We start from the raw sequence: 19,899 nt of genomic DNA, 5'->3' as shown, positions 1-19,899 counted from the left end.
TCCTTCCTTCCTTCCTTCCTTCCTTCCTTCCTTCCTTCCTTCCTTCCCTTCCTTCCTTCCTTCCTTCGCTCCCTCCCTCCTTTCTTTTTCTTTCTTTCTTTCTTTCTTTCTTTCTTTCTTTCTTTCTTTCTTTCTTTCTTTCTTTCTTTCTTTCTTTCTTTCTTTCTTTCTTTCTTTCTTTCTTTCTCTCTCTCTCTTTCTTTCTTTCCTTCCTTCCTTCCTTTTTCTTTCTTTCTTTTTCTTTTTCTTTCTTCTCTCTCTCTCCTTCTTTCTTCCTTCCTTCCTTTTTTTTTTTTTTTCTTTGAGATGGGGTTTTAGCTCTTGTTGCCCAAACTGGAGTGCAATGACATGATCTTGGCCCACTTCAACCTCCACCTTCCAAGTTCAAGTGATTCTCCTGCTTCAGCCTCCCAAGTAGCTGGAATGACAGGTGTGTACTACCACACCTAGCTAATTTTTTGTATTTTTAGTAGTAGAAATGGAGTTTCGCCATGTTAGCCAGGCTAGTCTCGAACTCCTGACCTCAGGTGATCCACCTGCCCTGGCCTCCCAAAGTGCTGGGATTACAGGTGTGAGCCACCACGCTCAGCCCATTTGCCCATTTTCCCATTTTCTAATGGTGCTGTTTGTTTTTGCTTTTTAATTTGTTTTGAGTTCCTTATAGATTCTGAATATTTGATCTTTTTTGAATGCATAGTTGCAAGTATGTTCTCCCATTCTGTAGGTTGTCTGTTTATTCTGTTGATAGTTTTGTTTTCTGTTTCTTCTTTTTTGTTCTGTTGTGCAGAAGTTCTTTAGTTTAATTAGTTCCCACTTCTCGATTTTTGTTTCTGTTGCAATTGCTTTTGTAGTCTTCCTCATGAAGTCTTTGCCACGCTGATATCCAGAATGGTATTTCCTAGGTTATCATCCAGAGTTTTTATAGTTTTAGACTTTACATTTAAGTGTTTAATCCATCTTGAGTTGATTTTTGTAAATGGTGAAAGGTAGGGGTCCAGCTTCAATCTTCTGTGTATGGCTAGTCAGTTATTCCAGCAGCATTTACTCAACAGGGAGTCCTTTCCCAATTGCTTGGCTTTGTTAGCTTTGTTGAAGATCAGATGTTTGTAGCTGTGAGGCTTTATTTCTGCATTCTCTAACCTGTTCCATTGGTCTATGTGTCTGTTTTTGTACCAGCACCATGCTGTTTTAGTTACTGTGGTCTTGTAGTATAGTTTTAAGTCAGGTAATGTGATGCCTCTAGCTTTGTTCTTTCTGCTCAGGATTACTTTGGTTATTTGTGCTCTTTTTAAATTCTAAATGAATTTTAGAATTTTTTTTTTCTAATTATGTTAAAACTGTTATTGGTAATTTGATAGAAATAGCATTGAATCTCTAAATAACTTTGGGCAGTAGGGTCATTTTACAAATATGAAGTTCAACTTTAAAATAATAAATTTTTTGTATATATTCAGTTTTATCTAAGTGAGAGTAACTAACAAAACTTAGAGATCTAGAGAGAGAATATATATAATAAGTCAAAATAATGCAGGATTTTACTAAACTTCTTGGGGTAATATGAAAAGGAATTTATTTTCATATTCTACAATTTATATTAAAACATAATCTCAATGTTATTTTTTCAAAAAAGCTTTTGCAATGCTGGTTGACATTTTTTGGGGAAACACATTCTATATTATTCTTATTTAAAAAAAACTTTAATTTGCTTTATTCAAATAAACCATGAATACTACAATATATATTCTTATTTTGCCATTTTAACAGATGAGAGATATTAGGTATGTAAGATAATATGAAAAGCTTTTACTAGCTCCTACTTAGAAATTATGGAGCATGAATGTTTCCCTTAGGATCACAATTTCAAAACCTGTGCTTTTAGTTGCTCTCCTATTCTGTTTTTCTCTGAAATTTTTTTATTTTTCAAATGTTCTACAATTTTATCATATAAAAATAGCTTATTTTTTAAAATTATCTATGTAAGAAGTGTCATCTACTACAATATCCTTTCTTAAATAATATAGAGAAGATTAAAGCTCCTATGCCATTTAACTTATTATGTGATAATATTTAACAATAATAAGCATTATTTTAGGAAGGTAATGTTCCTTTTTTCTATTTATAATAGCATTAAAAAACATATTTTCAGCATCATTGTTTAATATATAATAGATACATCTTGAACTAGTATTTTCTAAATTTTAGAATTTTCTCTCACATTTAGAATTTTAAAAATAGCTTTATATTTAAAAACTTTGAATAATTTTAAAAATCAAATTAAATTTTAATTCTAATATATAGTGTGTTCTGATTTTAATACTTTTTTTTTTTTTTTTTTTTTTTTTTTTTTTTTTTTTTTTTGAGACGCAGTCTCGCTCTGTCCCCGGGGTTGGAGTGCAGTGGCCGGATCTCAGCTCACTGCAAGCTCCGCCTCCCGGGTTTATGCCATTCTCCTGCCTCAGCCTCCCGAGTAGCCCCACCTCGCCCGGCTAGTTTTTTGTATTTTTTAGTAGAGACGGGGTTTCACCATGTTAGCCAGGATGGTCTCGATCTCCTGACCTCGTGATCCACCCGTCTCGGCCTCCCAAAGTGCTGGGATTACAGGCTTGAGCCACCGCGCCTGGCCTGATTTTAATACTTTTTATATTTTATATATTTTTTACAAATATTACGAAAACACATTTTATGAAGGAGAAATCTAATAGTTATCAATTAAGTAAAACTTCTGTTTCTATTATATTAAAGTTTGTCACTTTTGATATATATAGCCCCAAATATATGTTGCATGTAGAGTTTTTAAAAGTTAGATTTTAGAAAATTAGATATTCATACTTACGTTATCATTTACTTTTGTGTGTTCTTGGGCAGTTCACTTATGTTTTCTGAGCCTCCATTTCTTTTTTTTGTTTGTTTGTTTTTTGTTTTTTGAGACGGAGTCTCGCTCTGTCGCCCAGGCTGGAGTGCAGTGGCCGGATCTTGGCTCACTGCAAGCTCTGCCTCCCGGGTTTATGGCATTCTCCTGCCGCAGCCTCTGGAGTAGCTGGGACTACAGGCGCCCGCCATCTCGCCCAGCTAGTTTTTTGTATTTTTTAGTAGAGACGGGGTTTCACCGTGTAGGCCAGGATGGTCTCGATCTCCTGACCTGGTGATCCACCGGTCTCGGCCTCCCAAAGTGCTGGGATTACAGGCTTGAGCCACCGCGCCCGGCCTTTTTTTTTTTTTTTTTTTTGAGACGGAGTCTCGCTTTGCCGCCCAGGCTGGAGTGCAGTGGCCGGATCTCAGCTCACTGCAAGCTCCGCCTCACGGGTTTACGCCATTCTCCTGCCTCAGCCTCCCGAGTAGCTGGGACTACAGGCGCCCGCTACCTCTCCCGGCTAGCTTTTTTTGTATTTTTTTAGTAGAGACGGGGTTTCACCGTGTTAGCCAGGATGGTCTCGATCGCCTGACCTTGTGATCCACCCGTCTCGGCCTCCCAAAGTGCTGGGATTACAGGCTTGAGCCACCGCGCCCGGCCCTCCATTTCTTTATTGTGTAATGAAGATAATCTCTGTGTGTATGTGTATAAACATACATGTATGTATATATATACACAAAATATACTACATATATTTTTACAATTGCAATAATATAATTATATATGCTAATAATTTAAATAACTTGAGGTGTATCATTTAAGCTTATTATGTGTATAACTTTAATCATAGCAAGCAGCTGAAGTAATCAATCTACCCAAATCATAAGCGACCTGCTTAATGAAAAGTAAATGTTAACATGCTTAAAGCTTTCATCTTAGAAAATAAATTATCATTCTACAAGTTCAGTGGAAGTTGAATTAAGGTCTGTTCTTAAAATATCTACTTCTAGACAACTACAAGAACGGGAAGATGGCAAGGGGCTAGTTTCACCAGCAACCAGTAAGATAAGCTGGTAACTAGGGGTAAGAACTGGTATTTCCCTAATCATGCAGTTTATATTCCTAACAATTCAAAAGTCAATATTCTAATTCCAGAAGAGGAGGCCATGTCGAATAAGATTCCTTGGTTTTTATTCTCAGATTTAGAAAGATTGACCAAGAGTAACAAATGGGGAAGACTCTTCTGAGGGGAGATATTAATCTATTTCCTGGTAAAATTGTATTTCCAAAGAACAGAAACATGGGGTACTCTCCCCTCTCCCAACTGAAAAATCTGCCCTATCTTACTGATATCTTAAAAAAAAAAAAAGAAAATAATAGAGGAGGGCACACATCAGAAGAGAAAAATTAAAAGAACTTCAAAATTGTATTCCTCATCTTATGTGTTTAGAGTAATGGAGGTGTCATTGCTATAGGTGGTCTGTAGGAGTTTGCTCATTGAAAACGTGAAATGACAGAGTCATCTGGTGATGTACATAGGATATTTATAATTTATGCAGTCTCATATTGGAACACTCTTAATAGCTCACTAATCAACATCAGGCTATCCTACACAAGACGTAATGAGAATCCAGTGTGAGCAATTCTGCTGTGTTTCTATGACAATGACAATGACCAGCTTTACAGTCCCTATGGGTTGAAGAGGTACAGTTTACTGAAGGTGTACTGTATTGCTGTATTAGTCCATTTTCATAGTGCTATAAAGAGCTGCCCAAAGCTGGGTAATTTATAAAGGAAAGAGGTTTAATTGACTCAGAATTCAGCCTGGCTTAGGAGGTCTCAGGAAACTTACAGTCATGGTGGAAAGTGAAGGGGAAGCAAGGCACCTTCTTCACATGACAGCAGAAAGGAAAAGTGCTGAGTAAAGGTGGAAGATTCCCTTATAAAACCATAAAATCTCATGAGAACTCACTCACTATCACGAGAATAGCATGGAGTAAACCACTCCCATGATTCAGTTACCTCTACCTCGTCTCTTCCTTGACAAGTGGGGATTACAATTCAAAATGAGATTTGGGTAGGGACACAAAACCTAATCATAACAGATGCTTATTGGTCACACTTGGGAATGAAATGTGTGAACTGAGAAGTGTCAGTTTGTCTAAGACTGATTCTTTCAATGTGGTCTTCCAGAAAAGTCCCCGGACTTCTGTAATGTTCAAAGGAAACTGTCTATGGCCAATACTCAAGACAATACATTTTGATCATCTTCAGGATCTCTATCACAAATCCTCTAAAGTGCAGGAGAATGACTTGTGCTTCTCCAACCAAAACACTGTTTTGGGGAATGCTCCAACTGGCTTGTTATGTGATATGTGCAAGAAATAGCCACCAGTTCGCTAATCATGCCAGGGGAGGGTCTAGAAATAACTCAAACAATAAATATTGAGAAGACAAGATGATCCAAGGGTAATGATTTTGTTTATATCGTATTTGTATCTTAACCACAGATTCCTTAATCATTCAACTTAAGATCTCTGTATTGAATATTTGGCCCTGCTATATACCTTTGGCATTCCTTAGGGTGAATAAGTTGTTACAGTCTCAAATGCCTGTGGCTAGTTTTGTCAACATATATCTTCTGGACAAAATAGAAGGCTTGATGTGAGTATTACATAATCAGTTTCTGTTTGTTTTAATTATTCAAAGTTACTTGGAGGGTGATTGTGGCAGACACTGTGAGTAGCGAGTAGCCTGCAAAATCTACATTTTTCTTTTCTCCTTAGTAATAAAACTCTTATTTTGTTGGGGGAAGCAACTCATCCCACAGGTAGAGATGGCAAAGTGACAAAGGTTTTGCCAGTGGAATATAAAAAGAGAATCACTGGGTAAGATTTCCGGGAGATAGACTCAGATGGTAGCCTGTTTTGACCTTTGCTCTTCTCCTTTCTGGCTGCCTGGAGATGCTCAAACAAGCTCTGGCAGGCATCTGAGAGTAAAAGATGAGGTCATAGTCTAATGGTGGAGTGAAAATCTGGGACGCTGGGTACATGATGAGAACATATCAACTTGTGCTTCTGAGTTTTTAAATATAAATAGAATTTTTTTTTTTTTTTGCTTCATGATTTTCTTGACTTTCCGGCATAATCAACTGAATTTGATTCTAATATATAGCATAATGAAGGCAAGATGTAAAATCTAAGTAACGTGGCTTCTTCATCTATATTCTTAAACATGTTATACATCTACAAAGGTTATCCTAATATTAAAATACATACATACATATTGAAATTTATAAATAAATGCATGATGAAATTAAAAAATATTATGTCAATGTGCATTCTTGTTTTTCACATGCAAGCTATAAAAATAGAAAATCAGACACTAATAGCCACAACTATAACGTTTCCCTTTTACCTTTAAATTACACTGTATATTATACAAGAATAATGCACATTATATTAAAATGTTAAAAATATTCCCTGAAAAATAAATCAGAGCCTTAGTTTTAACAGTCTCACAGATAGATTGATAGATTTCCTCATGACTTTGCTTCATTTAGTCACTGTACATTTTACCTGTCATGATAGGTAAAGTGATGAAATTAAAAAAAACAAAAGTTAGTGAATATAACATGCTGTGGTTATACATTTTCATAATATTCTGATTTTATTTTCTTCTTACATAATACAAATCCTTATTGACTAAAAAAAGAATATTTAATACATATAAATGGCATAGTTCATATTCTGAAGTGTACACTGCGGTAAAGTGGAAAGAGAAAATAATATTGAATTAGATTATTTTAGCTTTGTGCCTTGTTACACAAAGCACCTGACACCAAAATCACCAGCTTCTTATTTGCAAAATAAGGATAAACTCTATTAAGAGATGTGAAGAATAAAGATAATGTATGTAATTTAGATGCCTAGACCAGTGTTTAACATTTGAGAAACTTCTGTTAAGTGAATTCTGACAGTTTTATTATAACAAATATAGTACTATTGGATAAATATATATGAGAATATTTGAATAAAAGTATGAATAGCTTAAGTAGTTCAAATTTCAACTAAAAATAACACTGAATTAAATGAGGAAATTTGAAGTTTCTGACTCTATCACAACTTTTTATCATGAAAAATTTCTTCTAAAAAATTTCAGTATGATATTTCAGTTAAGGTATTTACAAAGTCATTGTAACATCTAATTTCAAATATGAGTTTAAAGTACAATTAATACATTAGAATATCTTATGTAATTTAATTTGAGCAATATCTCAACTCATTTTACTCGTACTACATGAGTGATTTAAAAGAAATACTCCTAACTTAGGTATTTGGTTTGGAATTAACAATAATTATTACCATCACCACTTACCCCAATTTCCCAGAGCATGTTGTTTGCACCAGATAACTTTATACTTTCTCTGTTAACATAGCAGTTTAGTCACTTATTATTTCAGATATGAATCCTCAATGTCATAAAACATATTATTTATCATTGTGTTATAATTTTTTTGCATTTAATAAACCATTGGTAAGGAGTTGATACCTCCTCTGGTTAGAATTTTATAGGGAACACCAATAACTTACTTGATGTCATGTTTTTCTGTGCCTTTGTTTCCAAGACAGTGTAAAGAACAGTAAGAAATGTGAAAATTGTTATTGAAGAAAAAAAACAGTGCTTAAAAACATTAAAATCACATCAATTTTTACTTTTCTCAATAATACCTAATGGGATAGGTTGCTTAATATACGGTGAGGACTGTGTCATTTTAAAAAATTATGTAACACACAATAGTTTACTATCTGTATTATCAATAGATTTTAAAAAATTAATTAGCCTGCGATTAAATCTAGTCTTCTAATGTGTGTGTGTGTGTGTGTGTATGTGTGTGTGTGTGTGTGTGTGTGTATGTACTTTGTGGTTAAAAGCACATACTTTATTCCAATCCTTCACTTCATACCTTAAGTAAGACATCATTTAAGGGGAAAGAAATTCCCCTTTATCACTTTTTAATAAACAACGAAATTGCATTTTTTTTTTTTTTTTTTTTTTGAGACAAGATCTTGCTCTGTTGCCTAGACTGCAGTGCAGCGATGTAATCACGGCTCACTGCAGCCTCCATCTGCCAGGCTCGAGTTATCCTCCCTTCTTAGTCTACTGAGTAGCTGGGACCACAGGTGCTCACCGCCCTTTTTTGTAGTTTTTCCTAGAGATAGAGTTTTGCCATGTTGCCCAGGCTAGTCTGAAATTCTTGAGCTTAAGCTATCCTTCTGCCTTGACCTCCCAGAGTGCTGGGATTATAAGACTGAGCCACATGTCCAGCCAGAATAGCTTTTTTAAATTAAACTTTTTTAGTGTGCAATCATTCTGAATGCACTTGCAGTTTTAAGAAAGAATGCAGAGAGAACCCATATACCCTTTAATATTTGGCCTAGTTATAGTACAATACCACAATGAGAGTATCGACATCAAAAATATAGTGCATTTCCATCATTACAAGGATTCCGGTCACTGCTCTGTTATAGCAACACTTACTTTCCTCCTACCTCACTCCCTTATTATCCTCTGGCAACCACAAACCTGTTCTCTACTTCTACAATTTCATAATTTCAAGAAGGTTATATAAATGGAATTGTCCATTATGAAACCTTTTGGGGTTAACCTTTTTCATTCAGTGTAATTCTCTGGATATTCGTCCAGACTGCTGCAGGAAATAGTTCCTCTATACTGCTGAGTAGTATGCCATGGTAAGGATGCATCAGCACATTCTCCTTAATCATTCACTCTTGAGGGAACAACTCGGTGTTTCCAATGTGGGGTTATTACAAATAAAATTACCTTCTTGTGCAGATTTTTGTTTGAACTTATTTCTTCATTACTCTTAAATAAATATCTGAGAGTGTAATGGCTAATTTTGTAAAGCAAAAAAATATTTTTTAAATGCAACTAGAGAGTGTTTTACATTATTTTTCTCTCAAAAAATAAGTTAATTTTTCTTTTTCAGTCACTGACATTTCCTTACTTTTCCCCATATAGAATATGCTGCAAGGGCTTTTCACTTATCTTCTAGCAGTTAAATAAAGCACGTGTTTGGTTATGCCAAAAATATCATCTATTGTTAAGTCTGATTTTAAGTGAATTATTTTTCCATTTGATTAAATAACACTGTATTTGATGCCAAAATCTTGGCTCAGTGCCAGATCATTTCTCAGTATACCTATCAGCTAATAGATTTTGACTCTATCCAAAGACTGTCAGTTAAGTCTCATTTTAGGAATAATTTTAAGATTTTATTTTATAATCTACTTTTATCTCAGACAAAAATGTATACCTAATATGTATTTGTAAGTTGAAGTTTTGCCATTATCTTTTCTTCAAAAGATCAAACAATTATATATGGTCTTCTTGTTCTCATACACACAATTTGGTTGAACATATTGCTACATCTTTTAAAATAAACTTTTTTCAGGTTCAATGTTATGAACTGAGAAAGATCTAGAGAGGTTATTAACAGCTTGTGCTAAAATGAAGAGGGAGAACAAGATGAAGAAGTAAAACAGGAAAAAGAGAAAGAGCTTATTTAAAATTAAATATGAAATTATGACATCCTACTTTGCTTCAGTCTCGTCTATATATACGCTATACTACTATACCCTAGTGAGTTTACAGTGTTAGTTTGGTGCAAAAGTAATTGCAGTTTTTGCCATTACTTTTAATAGTAAAAATTGCAGTTACTTTTTCACTAACTAATATAATATGGACTAGGCAATGCAACAAATCTCAAGCATGTATGTGTTTTGTATAAAAAGGAAGGATGTCCAATACGCTATGATAATGTAGAAAAGGCACTTATTACAGGCTGGACTGTGTAAGAAAAGGGATGTTGCCAAAGGAAACTGCTTACAACTGGAAGCAATTGAACTGAGTGCTGAAGGATAAGAATGGGAGAGCACAGAAGAGACTAAAAGGTCTCCAGAAAGAGAAAGCAACAGGAACAAACAAACAGGCAAGGAAAAAAACATGTGTGTTTTAAACGTTAGTAGTTCGGTAACATCAGACTAAAAACCTGTGTGAGATATGTGAGAAAAATGGTGGAGTGATAGAACAGGGCTTTTCATATCATGCTAACAGGCTTGTGCCATGTCTTACAGGGATTTGTAGAAGAATGACAAATGTAGATTTATTTTATACATAAATCACTGGGGTCAGAAAAATGGAGGGTAAATAGGAGCTAAGCAAAAATAAAGATCAAGAGTTTCATGATGTGTTGCTTGTAACAATCAAATTAGAAACTTACCTAAATGATATAGGCCAAAGTTCTAAACTAAAAGAATGAAATTGGTGTTAAGTGAAAAACGACTGTTTAGAGACATATTTAAAAGATAGATTCAGCCAGAGTGATGCTGAGGGAAAAGAAGAAATTCTAGATTGCTTATGACTTGAGTTTATGATCTGATTGAATGGATAGATCATGATGAATTTTTAAATTTAGGAGAACAAACCAGTCTCGGTGGCTCAGGCCTGTAATCCCAGCACTTTGGGTGGCTGATGGGGGCGGATCACCTGAGGTCAGGAGATGGAGGCCAGCCTGGCTAACATGGTGAAACTCCCTCTCTACTGAAAATACAAAAACATTAGTCAGGTGCGGTGGTAGGTGCCTGTAGTCCCAGCTACTCAGGAGGCTGAGGTAGGAGACTGGCATGAACCAGGGAGGCGCAGCTTGCAGTGAGCCAAGATTGCGCCACTGCACTCCAACCTGGGTGACAGAGCGAGACTCCGTCTCAAAAAATAATACATACATACATACATACATACATACATACATAATTTAGGAGAACAGCAGAACTGAATTAAAGGAAAATGAAGACCCTGTCACTCAGGGCTGGAGTTGTTTTCGTGGTGTTTCTGAACCCCCAGCAAAATAATGTCATGGAGGATATTACTGTTGTAAACTGTTCGGAAGTTGCTTGCATTGTCATAGTGTCGCTGCTTTCAGGAGACCGTTTCTAACTAAATATTTACAATGAAGAACACAGGAGCTCACTACATCAAGAATTTCTGTATATATGAATAATTATGCCAGACCAGCATATATTTTAAATTATGCCTTCAACTTCTCCTATTTTTTTTTCTTTTTATTATACTTTAAGTTCTAGGGTACATGTACACAACATGTGGGTTTGTTACATATGTATACATGTGTCATGTTGGTGTGCTGCACCCCTTAACTAGTCATTTACATTAGGTATATCTCCTAATGCTATCCCTCCCCTCTCACCCCTCCCCACAATAGGCCCCAGTGTGTAATGTTCCCCTTCCAGAGTCCAAGTGATCTCATGGTTCAGTTCCCATCTATGAGTGAGAACATGGGGTGTTTGGTTTTCTGTTTTTGCGATAGCTTCTGAGAATGATGGTTTCCAGCTGCATCCATGTCCCTACAAAGGACACAAACTCATCCTTTTTTATGGCTGCATAGTATTCCATGGTGTATATGTGCCACATTTTCTTAATCCAGTCTGTCATTGATGGACATTTGGGTTGGTTCCAAGTCTTTGCTATAGTGAATAGTGCCACAATAAACATACGTATGCATGTGTCTTTATAGCAGCATGATTTATAATCCTTTGGGTATATACCCAGTAATGGGATGCCTGGGTCAAATGGTATTTCTAATTATAGATACTGGAGGAATCTCCACACTGTCTTCCATAATGGTAGAACTGGTTTACAATCCCACCAACAGTGTAAAAGTGTTCCTATTTCTCCACATCCTCTCCAGCACCTGTTGTTTCCTGACTTTTTAATGATTGCCATTCTAACTGGTGTGACATGGTATCTCATTGTGGTTTTGATTTGCATTTCTCTGATGGCCAGTGATGATGAGCATTTTTTCATGTGTCTGTTGGCTGCATAAATGTCTTCTTTTGAGAAATGTCTGTTCATATCCTTTGCCCACTTTTTGATGGGGTTGATTATTTTTCTTGTAAATTTGTTTGAGTTCTTTGTAGGTTCTGGATATTAGCCCTTTTTCAGATGAGTAGATTGCAAAAATTTTCTCGCATTCTATAGGTTGCCTGTTCACTCTGATAGTAGTTTCTTTTGCTGTGCAGATGCACTTTAGTTTAAATAGATTCCATTTGTCAATTTCGGCTTTTGTTGCTGTTGCTTTTGGTGTTTTAGACCTGAAGTCCTTGCCCATGCCTATGTCCTGAATGGTATTGCCTAGGCTTTCTTCTAGGGTTTTTATGGTTTTAGGTTTAACATTTAAGTCTCTAATCCATCTTGAAATAATTTTCGTATGAGGAGTAAGGAAAGAATCCAGTTTCAGCTTTCTACTTATGGCTAGCCAATTTTTCCAGCACCATTTATTAAATAGGGACTCCTTTCCCAGTGAAGTAAAAGAGGAAACAAACAAATGGAAGAACATACCATGCTCATGGATAGGAAGAATCAATATCATGAAAATGGCCATACTGCCCAAGGTAATTTATAGATTCAATGCCATCCCCATTAAGCTACCAATGACTTTCTTCATAGAATTGGAGAAAAACGCTTTAAAGTTCATATGGAACCAAAAAAGAGCCCACATTGCCAGGACAATCCTAAGCCAAAAGAACAAAGCTGGAGGCATCATGCTACCTGACTTCAAAGTATACTATAAGGCTATAGTAACCAAAACAACATGGTACTGGTACTAAAACAGAGATACAGACCAATGAACAGAACAGGGCCCTCAGAAATAATACCACACATCTACAGCCATCTGATCTTTGAAAAACCTGACAAAAATATTTTTAGATTATGCTTGTTACACCTGCATAGCTATTGACTACCTGGACTCTCTTAAATATGGTCAATTATACAGGTAGTACTTATGTCGCAGATGTGTAGTCTGATAACATCTCTTAATTAAAGGTGTTAATAAACCACAGAGAGAGATTAATGCTTTATTGTGATAAACATGTCTGTTTGAAACTAGGGGAAATGACTATTAAAATAAGGCATAACTCTATTATCACTATAGAAACAAGAAAAGTAAAAAGAATCAGTTAAAATATTAAATTTTATTCAATATATAATATCTGAAAATATAACCTATGAAAATCTTTGGATGAATAGGTGTAGGTCATTCATAATTACGAAGTAAATAGTATACAAATGTCTATCCTTACAAATGTAATTGCATTCCTCAAAAAATCACCAAGTAAATTTCCAAACATAAAAAATGAATCTAAATGTTATTTAAACAATATTATTGTAAGACTACAGTAATTCTGTGTAAAATATGTGGGTTTTAGAACATTCAGGTAGTTCTGTCTTTTCAGATATTACTGCAATGTCATCATTTGCATGAATGTTTCTTCATATGTGAGATTGTGTCATTGAGTCACACAATATGCATCAAGGATTGTCAGACGAATCAGATAAGCATTTTATGTGTTATATATGCATATATATAAACATGTGTCTATATGTTTATATGTATATACACACAAATACACACATATGTGGAATATTACACAGGCACTTCTGCATGAAGTATTTCTTCCCAGTTTTGAATCTGGGCTGATTCTGCTATCTGCTTTAACCAACAAAGTGTGGCAAAAAGTGATGCTGTGCCAGTTCAGGGCAGAAAATTTAAGACAATCTGACAATTTATTAGGAAGTTAGTAGCCATGTTAAGTCAACAACTCTGAGACTATTATGCTTAGACTGATAAAGAAAGTCTTAGGTAGTTGAGAGAGCCACATGTAGATACCGCAGAGAGGAGAACTGAAGATCTCTTCTCGACCAGCGAGAACTCTTCTCCACAGCCGAGAGTGCTGTAAGAGCTCCCAACCAATACTCAGCATCAGATTACCAGCACTGTGATTGTGTCATCTTGGAAATGGATCCTGACTAGCTGCAGACATTCAAGCCACTCACTCTAATTGACACACCAAATATGTGGCAATAATGTGGAACTCTCATGATGTGCTGTGGAAAGTATTTATGTTTACAATGCCTTATCCAAATCCCCAACCAAAGAATAATGAGCAAATAAGACAGTTGAGTCCACTATATTCTGAATATTTTCTTATGCAGATATATTAATTTGCTGGGGCTGACATAAACAAACAAACAAAACCCATCATTTTGAGGCCTTAAACACAGAGGTTTATTTTTTTGAAGTTACAGATGCTGGAAGTTCCAAATCAAGGTGTGGGCATATTTGGTTTACTCTGACGCTTTTTTATTGGACTGGCAGACATCTGCCTTCTCACTGCATTCTTGCATTACTCGTTTCTCTTCCTCTTCTTATAAGGACTTCAACCATATTGGATTGGGACCCCACCCTTTTGACATTATTTAATCTTAATTATATTTCTAAAGGTTCTATACCCCTCATGTAGTCACATTGGGAGTGAGAGTTTCAACATGCAAATTTGGGGATGGAGAAACATAGTTCAGTCTATAACAACAGACATAGATAATTCAAAAATTCATACCTGGAGCCTGGGCATGTTGAGTCAAGCCTGTAATCTCAGAGCTTTGGGTAGCTAAGGCAGGGGACTGCTTGAGGTCAGTAGTTAGAGACCAGCATTACCAGTCTCTAAAATGAATAATAATTTAAAAAACGGCCAGATGTGGTGGTATACACTTGTGGTCCTAGTTAGAGGATTGCTTAAGCCAGATGTCTGAGGTTACAGTAAGCAATGAATGTCCCACTGCACTCCAGCCTGGGCAACAAAGCAAGACCCTGTCTCTAAAACAAAAACAAAAACAAAAACAAACAAACAAACGAACAAAAAACTGTAGGGAGGAAATTGCTATTGAGGCAGAAGAAAATGTTTTAACTGGTGAGACTATCACTTGTAGTAGTACGAAAGATATAATATACACTTAACAAACTTGTGAACTTACATATTTGGCTAAAATAATTTCAATGTAGACATTAAAAGTGCCAATTAGTTTTTTAGTTTTATTCATGTGTTTCTCAGTACATTTTGTTGTAACAGAACATCACAGAGTGGGCCAGGCACGGTGGCTCACGCCTGTAATCCCAGCACTTTGGGAGGTCGAGGTAGGTGGATCACGAGGTCAAGAGTTTGAGACCAGCCTAGCCAACATGGTAAAACCCCATCTCTACTAAAAACACAAAAATTAGTCAGGAGTGGTGGTGTGCACCTATAATCCCAGCTACTTGGGAGGCTGAGGCAGGAGAGTTGCTTGAACCCAGGAGGTGTAGTGAGCCAAGATTGCACCACTGCACTCCAGCCTGGGTGACAGAGCAAGACTCCATCTCAAAAAAAAAAAAAAAAAAGAAAAGAAAAAAGAAAAAATAATATCACAGTATCACAGGGGTAATTTGTAAACAATAGAAGTTTATTTGGCTCACAGTTCTGGAAGCTGGAAAGTTCACAATTGACGGGCCTAGTCCAGTGAGGTTCTTCTTGCTGTGTCATCTGTGGTAGAACGGTGGAAGGGCACATGAGCATAAGTATGCAAGAAAGACAAGAAGGGGGCAACCCTTCCTTGTGATAATGAACCCATTCCTACCATAATAGCATTAATCCATTCAGGAGGCTAGATCCGCCATGACATAATCACCTCTTAAAGCACTTACTTCTCAACACTGCTGTGTTAGGGATTAGGTTTGCAACACATGAACTTTGGGGGACACATTCAAACCATAGCAGTGTGTATTTTTTTTTTTAATTACCTAAATGGGATAAGGTATATATTAAAGTGAATGAATTAATGAAAGAATTGATCACGTTCAAGCAGAATTTAAGTAAAATATTTTCAAACCACTTTTTATTATTTGAAAATGAAACTGTTTCTCAGTTCTAATTTATTGCACCAGCTTGAGGTTCTCAAAATGACAAATGTCTTAGCACAAAGTAAAATCAGGGAACTACCAGTAAAAATCATCTTCACAATGAGATTCCTATATAACCTTTAATAAAAACCTTAGAGAGACCTAAAGGGGGGCGTCAAGACCCTCTAAAGTGTATAATAAAACCTTTCTAAATCTTAAGCCACCTGACTTTGAGCCTAAAGTAGAGGAGAATCTATCTCAGAGAGGGGTGTGTGTGTGTGTGTGTGTGTGTGTGTGTGTGCATGCACGTGTATTTTGTCTACTGGAGAAGAGTATAACTTAGTACATAGAAAACACACATATTTGTAAATAAAAATACATTTGCTTGGACAAAATGGGTTTGAGATGTTTCCAAATGTAAAGAAGTTTTAGGCCTCTAACTCTATCTGAACACAAAGTAGTTTGAGAAAACTACTCAGCTGCAAGTCTAGGGCAAATTTTTTAGGGGAGGGTCAGGTGGAAATTATGATTCAGAAGGAAGAGTCAATAACCATAGAATCATATAGAATCCAAGTATATCCAAATACTTCCAATGACCATATAGAACTATTCATAGGAATAAAATTGGGCCCTAATAATGACTGTGTTCAGTCCTAATAATTGGGCCCTAATAGTACATATGTTCAGCTGGATGTAAGAATTATTACGGATTAATACCAGGCACATACCTTTCATCATCCAACTTCCATCATAAATGAAAATATTAAAGTTATGTAGTTCTTATCTCATATATGTTGGATATGTGGAAACAAAGTAACTTGTTTCTAAATTTATAGATTACCACTTTAAAAATTACCACACTTGAGTGGTGTCTCCAAAACCTGGACCTGACTTACAAGATGAGATCTGGGACTTCAAACCTGAGCTTCATGCTGTAATAGCATGAGATTTTGAATTATTTTGGTGGGTAGTTGAACGTGTTTTGCATAGGTTAAGTCAAACATTAGTGGGGAGCCAAAGATCAACCTATTGTAAATGGTTATATTGGTGGTCCCAGTGAATAATGCTTCCTGGTATTTACATTTCTGTAGAACTTCCATTGCCCCTCCTCCTGCCCAAGGTGAGCTGGTGATCTGTTTTAATTAAGTGATGTGTCATTTCTGGACCTAAACCAGAAGACACTTTGGCAGCTTCTGCTTTTGCACTTTTAGAAGCAAGCAACCACACAAGAAGTACAAATATCCTGATCCCATCATGGTGTGAAAAAACCTAATATCACCATGCGCCAGAGAACTGAGGAACCCAGTTGACAATAAGCATACTTTTTCAGTTGTAAGTCTTCGTTGAGCTTCCAGCAAATAGCCAGAACCATCTTGATAGTCATGTGCATGAGACATCTTGGAACCGAATCATCCTATCCCAGTTAATACCTTCTAACTGTTCCTCAAACATAGAAGCAATCTTAGCTGAGGCACTATGCATGTGAAACAAGATATAATCTTGAGCATTTCATTCCCCTAATTAGGCATCAACTGGAGCAAAGATAAGCTGCACCTACAATGTCCTGTCGATGTTTCTAATCCATTGAATAGGAAACAAATGAAACAGTTATGTTAACCCACTGTGTTTTGGGATACTGTACAGGAATAGGTAATCAAAATATTCTGATGAAGTGCTGATAACAGTAACTCATACAATTCTTATGATTAAAAAGATCAAACTAAGTAAGAGAACTGATAAACAATTATCATGACAATAAATTTGTAAGACTGCTGTAATAAAGAGGGATCTCTTTTTCAATATTTTTCTTTGTAATTATTCAGTTATAGTCCCATCTGAAATGATTTGGAATGTAACCATATAGCATTTTCTACTTTTAAAAGATAAGTCTCTATTTAAATAAAAAAGTATGGACCAACTGGTTTTTATTTCAGTCTCTCTAAGTTGTACACTATTGGCCTTCTGAATAAATAATCTGGATTACTCTTTTAGGTCTAGCCTTAGAAATAGCTTTTCTACTGTAGATGAATATTATATTCTATATCACTTTATGAGTAATTCTGTTGGGAGCAACCTACCACTGTTTGCAGCTCTTAATATTTTTGCTTTGTCTTTCTCCTTTGCATAAGCTTGGATTGATAATTCATATTGTTTTTTGGTTATATATGTCCTATGCTAAGGAACTTAACTACTCATTTTTCTATATTTTGATAATATAATTACCTGGCCCCTGATATCAACTTCTGAAGAACATTAAAAACTAATATAAACATATCTCAGAATCTACCAGATTGAGGACTAGAAGTCTGCATTTATAAAGTTCTGTGATAGATTACGGTATACACCTAGGATAGAGAGCCACTGTCTTAGGTATCATAAAGTTTATCCTGATGTCAAGCCATACTTAAGACGTACGTATATTTATATTAATAGTAATTCACAATGGTCCTTCACAATGTTAGTTGATGAGTACTAGTAAGTATCAGTACATAAATAATAATACTAGCCTTTATAATGATATCCAACATTGATAAAAATGTAACACATAAGAGTAATTTTGGAGAAATAATTAGATACTGTCTTGCATTTAGGATTTCATTCTAGTGGGAGGTATAGAGAAGATACATTTTCTGAAATATAGCAATAGAAGACAGTTTAATTCATATTGACAGTAAAAATGATGTAACAAATCTTCTAGGGATTTCAACAAGATAAAAAATTAGGTGAGAATGAGACAAGAGATGTCTGATGTTTAGCGGTGCATAGAAAACAGAAAAGAGAAGTCCAATAAGCTATTAAATTTGAATTGAAAAGAAAAAATATTGTTACAAATATTTTATACTGTGTGACTTTTAACATTTTTATTGTCATAGAATCAAAGCACAGGTCAACTTTTAAAACTTTTTTGATATAACCAAAGAAACATCTGCTTTTGCCATTTGTTATTTGGACTTGGAAATCAAATTAAAGTACATCCATATAAATATACAGATACTGATACAGACAGAAAGGCACATAGGATATGGATATTGTAAGAGGTTCATCGTATGAATAGTCTATTTTTCATTTCACCTGGTATCTATACTACTTGACACTATTCCCCCACACTAATTCTGGGCTTCATTAATTATTTTGGCCAGTCAGAAGCTTGAGAAAGCACTTTTGCTTTTACATTTCTTTTTTCTTTTCAGGCTCCTCACAACACTATGAGTACCTACTGAGAGCAGACTAATGGAGGAATGTGAGCAACAAGTGGAGTCATCCCAGCTAGGTCATCCTAGAGCAACCAGCCTATGCCACACAGTCAACCTCCGCAAATACCTGAATGAGTCTAGCCAGGATTAGCTGAGTCCAACTCATGTCACTGTACCCTCAGAGTGCAATGGAGCTCATGTGTAAAAATAACTTTTGTTGTTGTAAAGCAGTAGGTTTTAGGTGGTTTGTACTATGACATTATTGTGAAAATTGATACAGTAGCCCAGAAGTGAGAGCAAAAGTTCAGCAAAAAATGAGCTGGCAGAAGAGTGTGCTAAGGAAAAGAAATAATGTTTTGTAAAGACTCATGTGGAGGAAAGCTTGGTTTGCTGGAGAAAACCAGCCCAAGGTATGTGGACTGTGCTATGTGATTTGAGATTGGGAGAGATTCATTACTTTCCTTCATAGGTACCATTAATTTACGGATTTAAAAGCCATTTTTGTTTCCTGGAATATAATAAACTGTTAATTGTTTGAATCTCAAGTTGTTAGTAGTCACGTGATTTAAATTTTCTACCAAAATTTCAAATGTGATAGGAATCTCCCCAAAAAGTTATATTACTGCCCCAGAAAACTATTCTGTCATTGGATTGTCAAATGTAGAAGAATAATTATTTATAAAGTCTCTTGGAAGCAACAACACTCCTAAACGAATATTTGAAATTCTTATTTGACTTTGCAAACTTCATGCCGTCACAATAAGCTCAGGAGTCTTCATAAAATATTGAATAAAACAAAATGTCCAAAAAGGTATGAAATTATATATATATTCTTTAAGATGAATACATTGAAGTTTCAAAAATAAACACAAATTTATTCGTTCACTAACATAATTTTAAAAAAACGTTTTTTATGCCTTTGTTAAACTATTATTTATTTATTCTTACATGCTTAGGCATTACGGTAGGCACTGGAAATATGGTGATAAACATAATAAAACACTGAGAAGAATTTACCATGAACAGCATAGTTACATATGTATTGT

Source organism: Piliocolobus tephrosceles, chromosome 1 (assembly GCF_002776525.5).
Source record: "Piliocolobus tephrosceles isolate RC106 chromosome 1, ASM277652v3, whole genome shotgun sequence".
Taxonomy (NCBI): Eukaryota; Metazoa; Chordata; class Mammalia; order Primates; family Cercopithecidae; genus Piliocolobus; species Piliocolobus tephrosceles.
Note: the sequence above shows the minus strand (reverse complement) of the source record.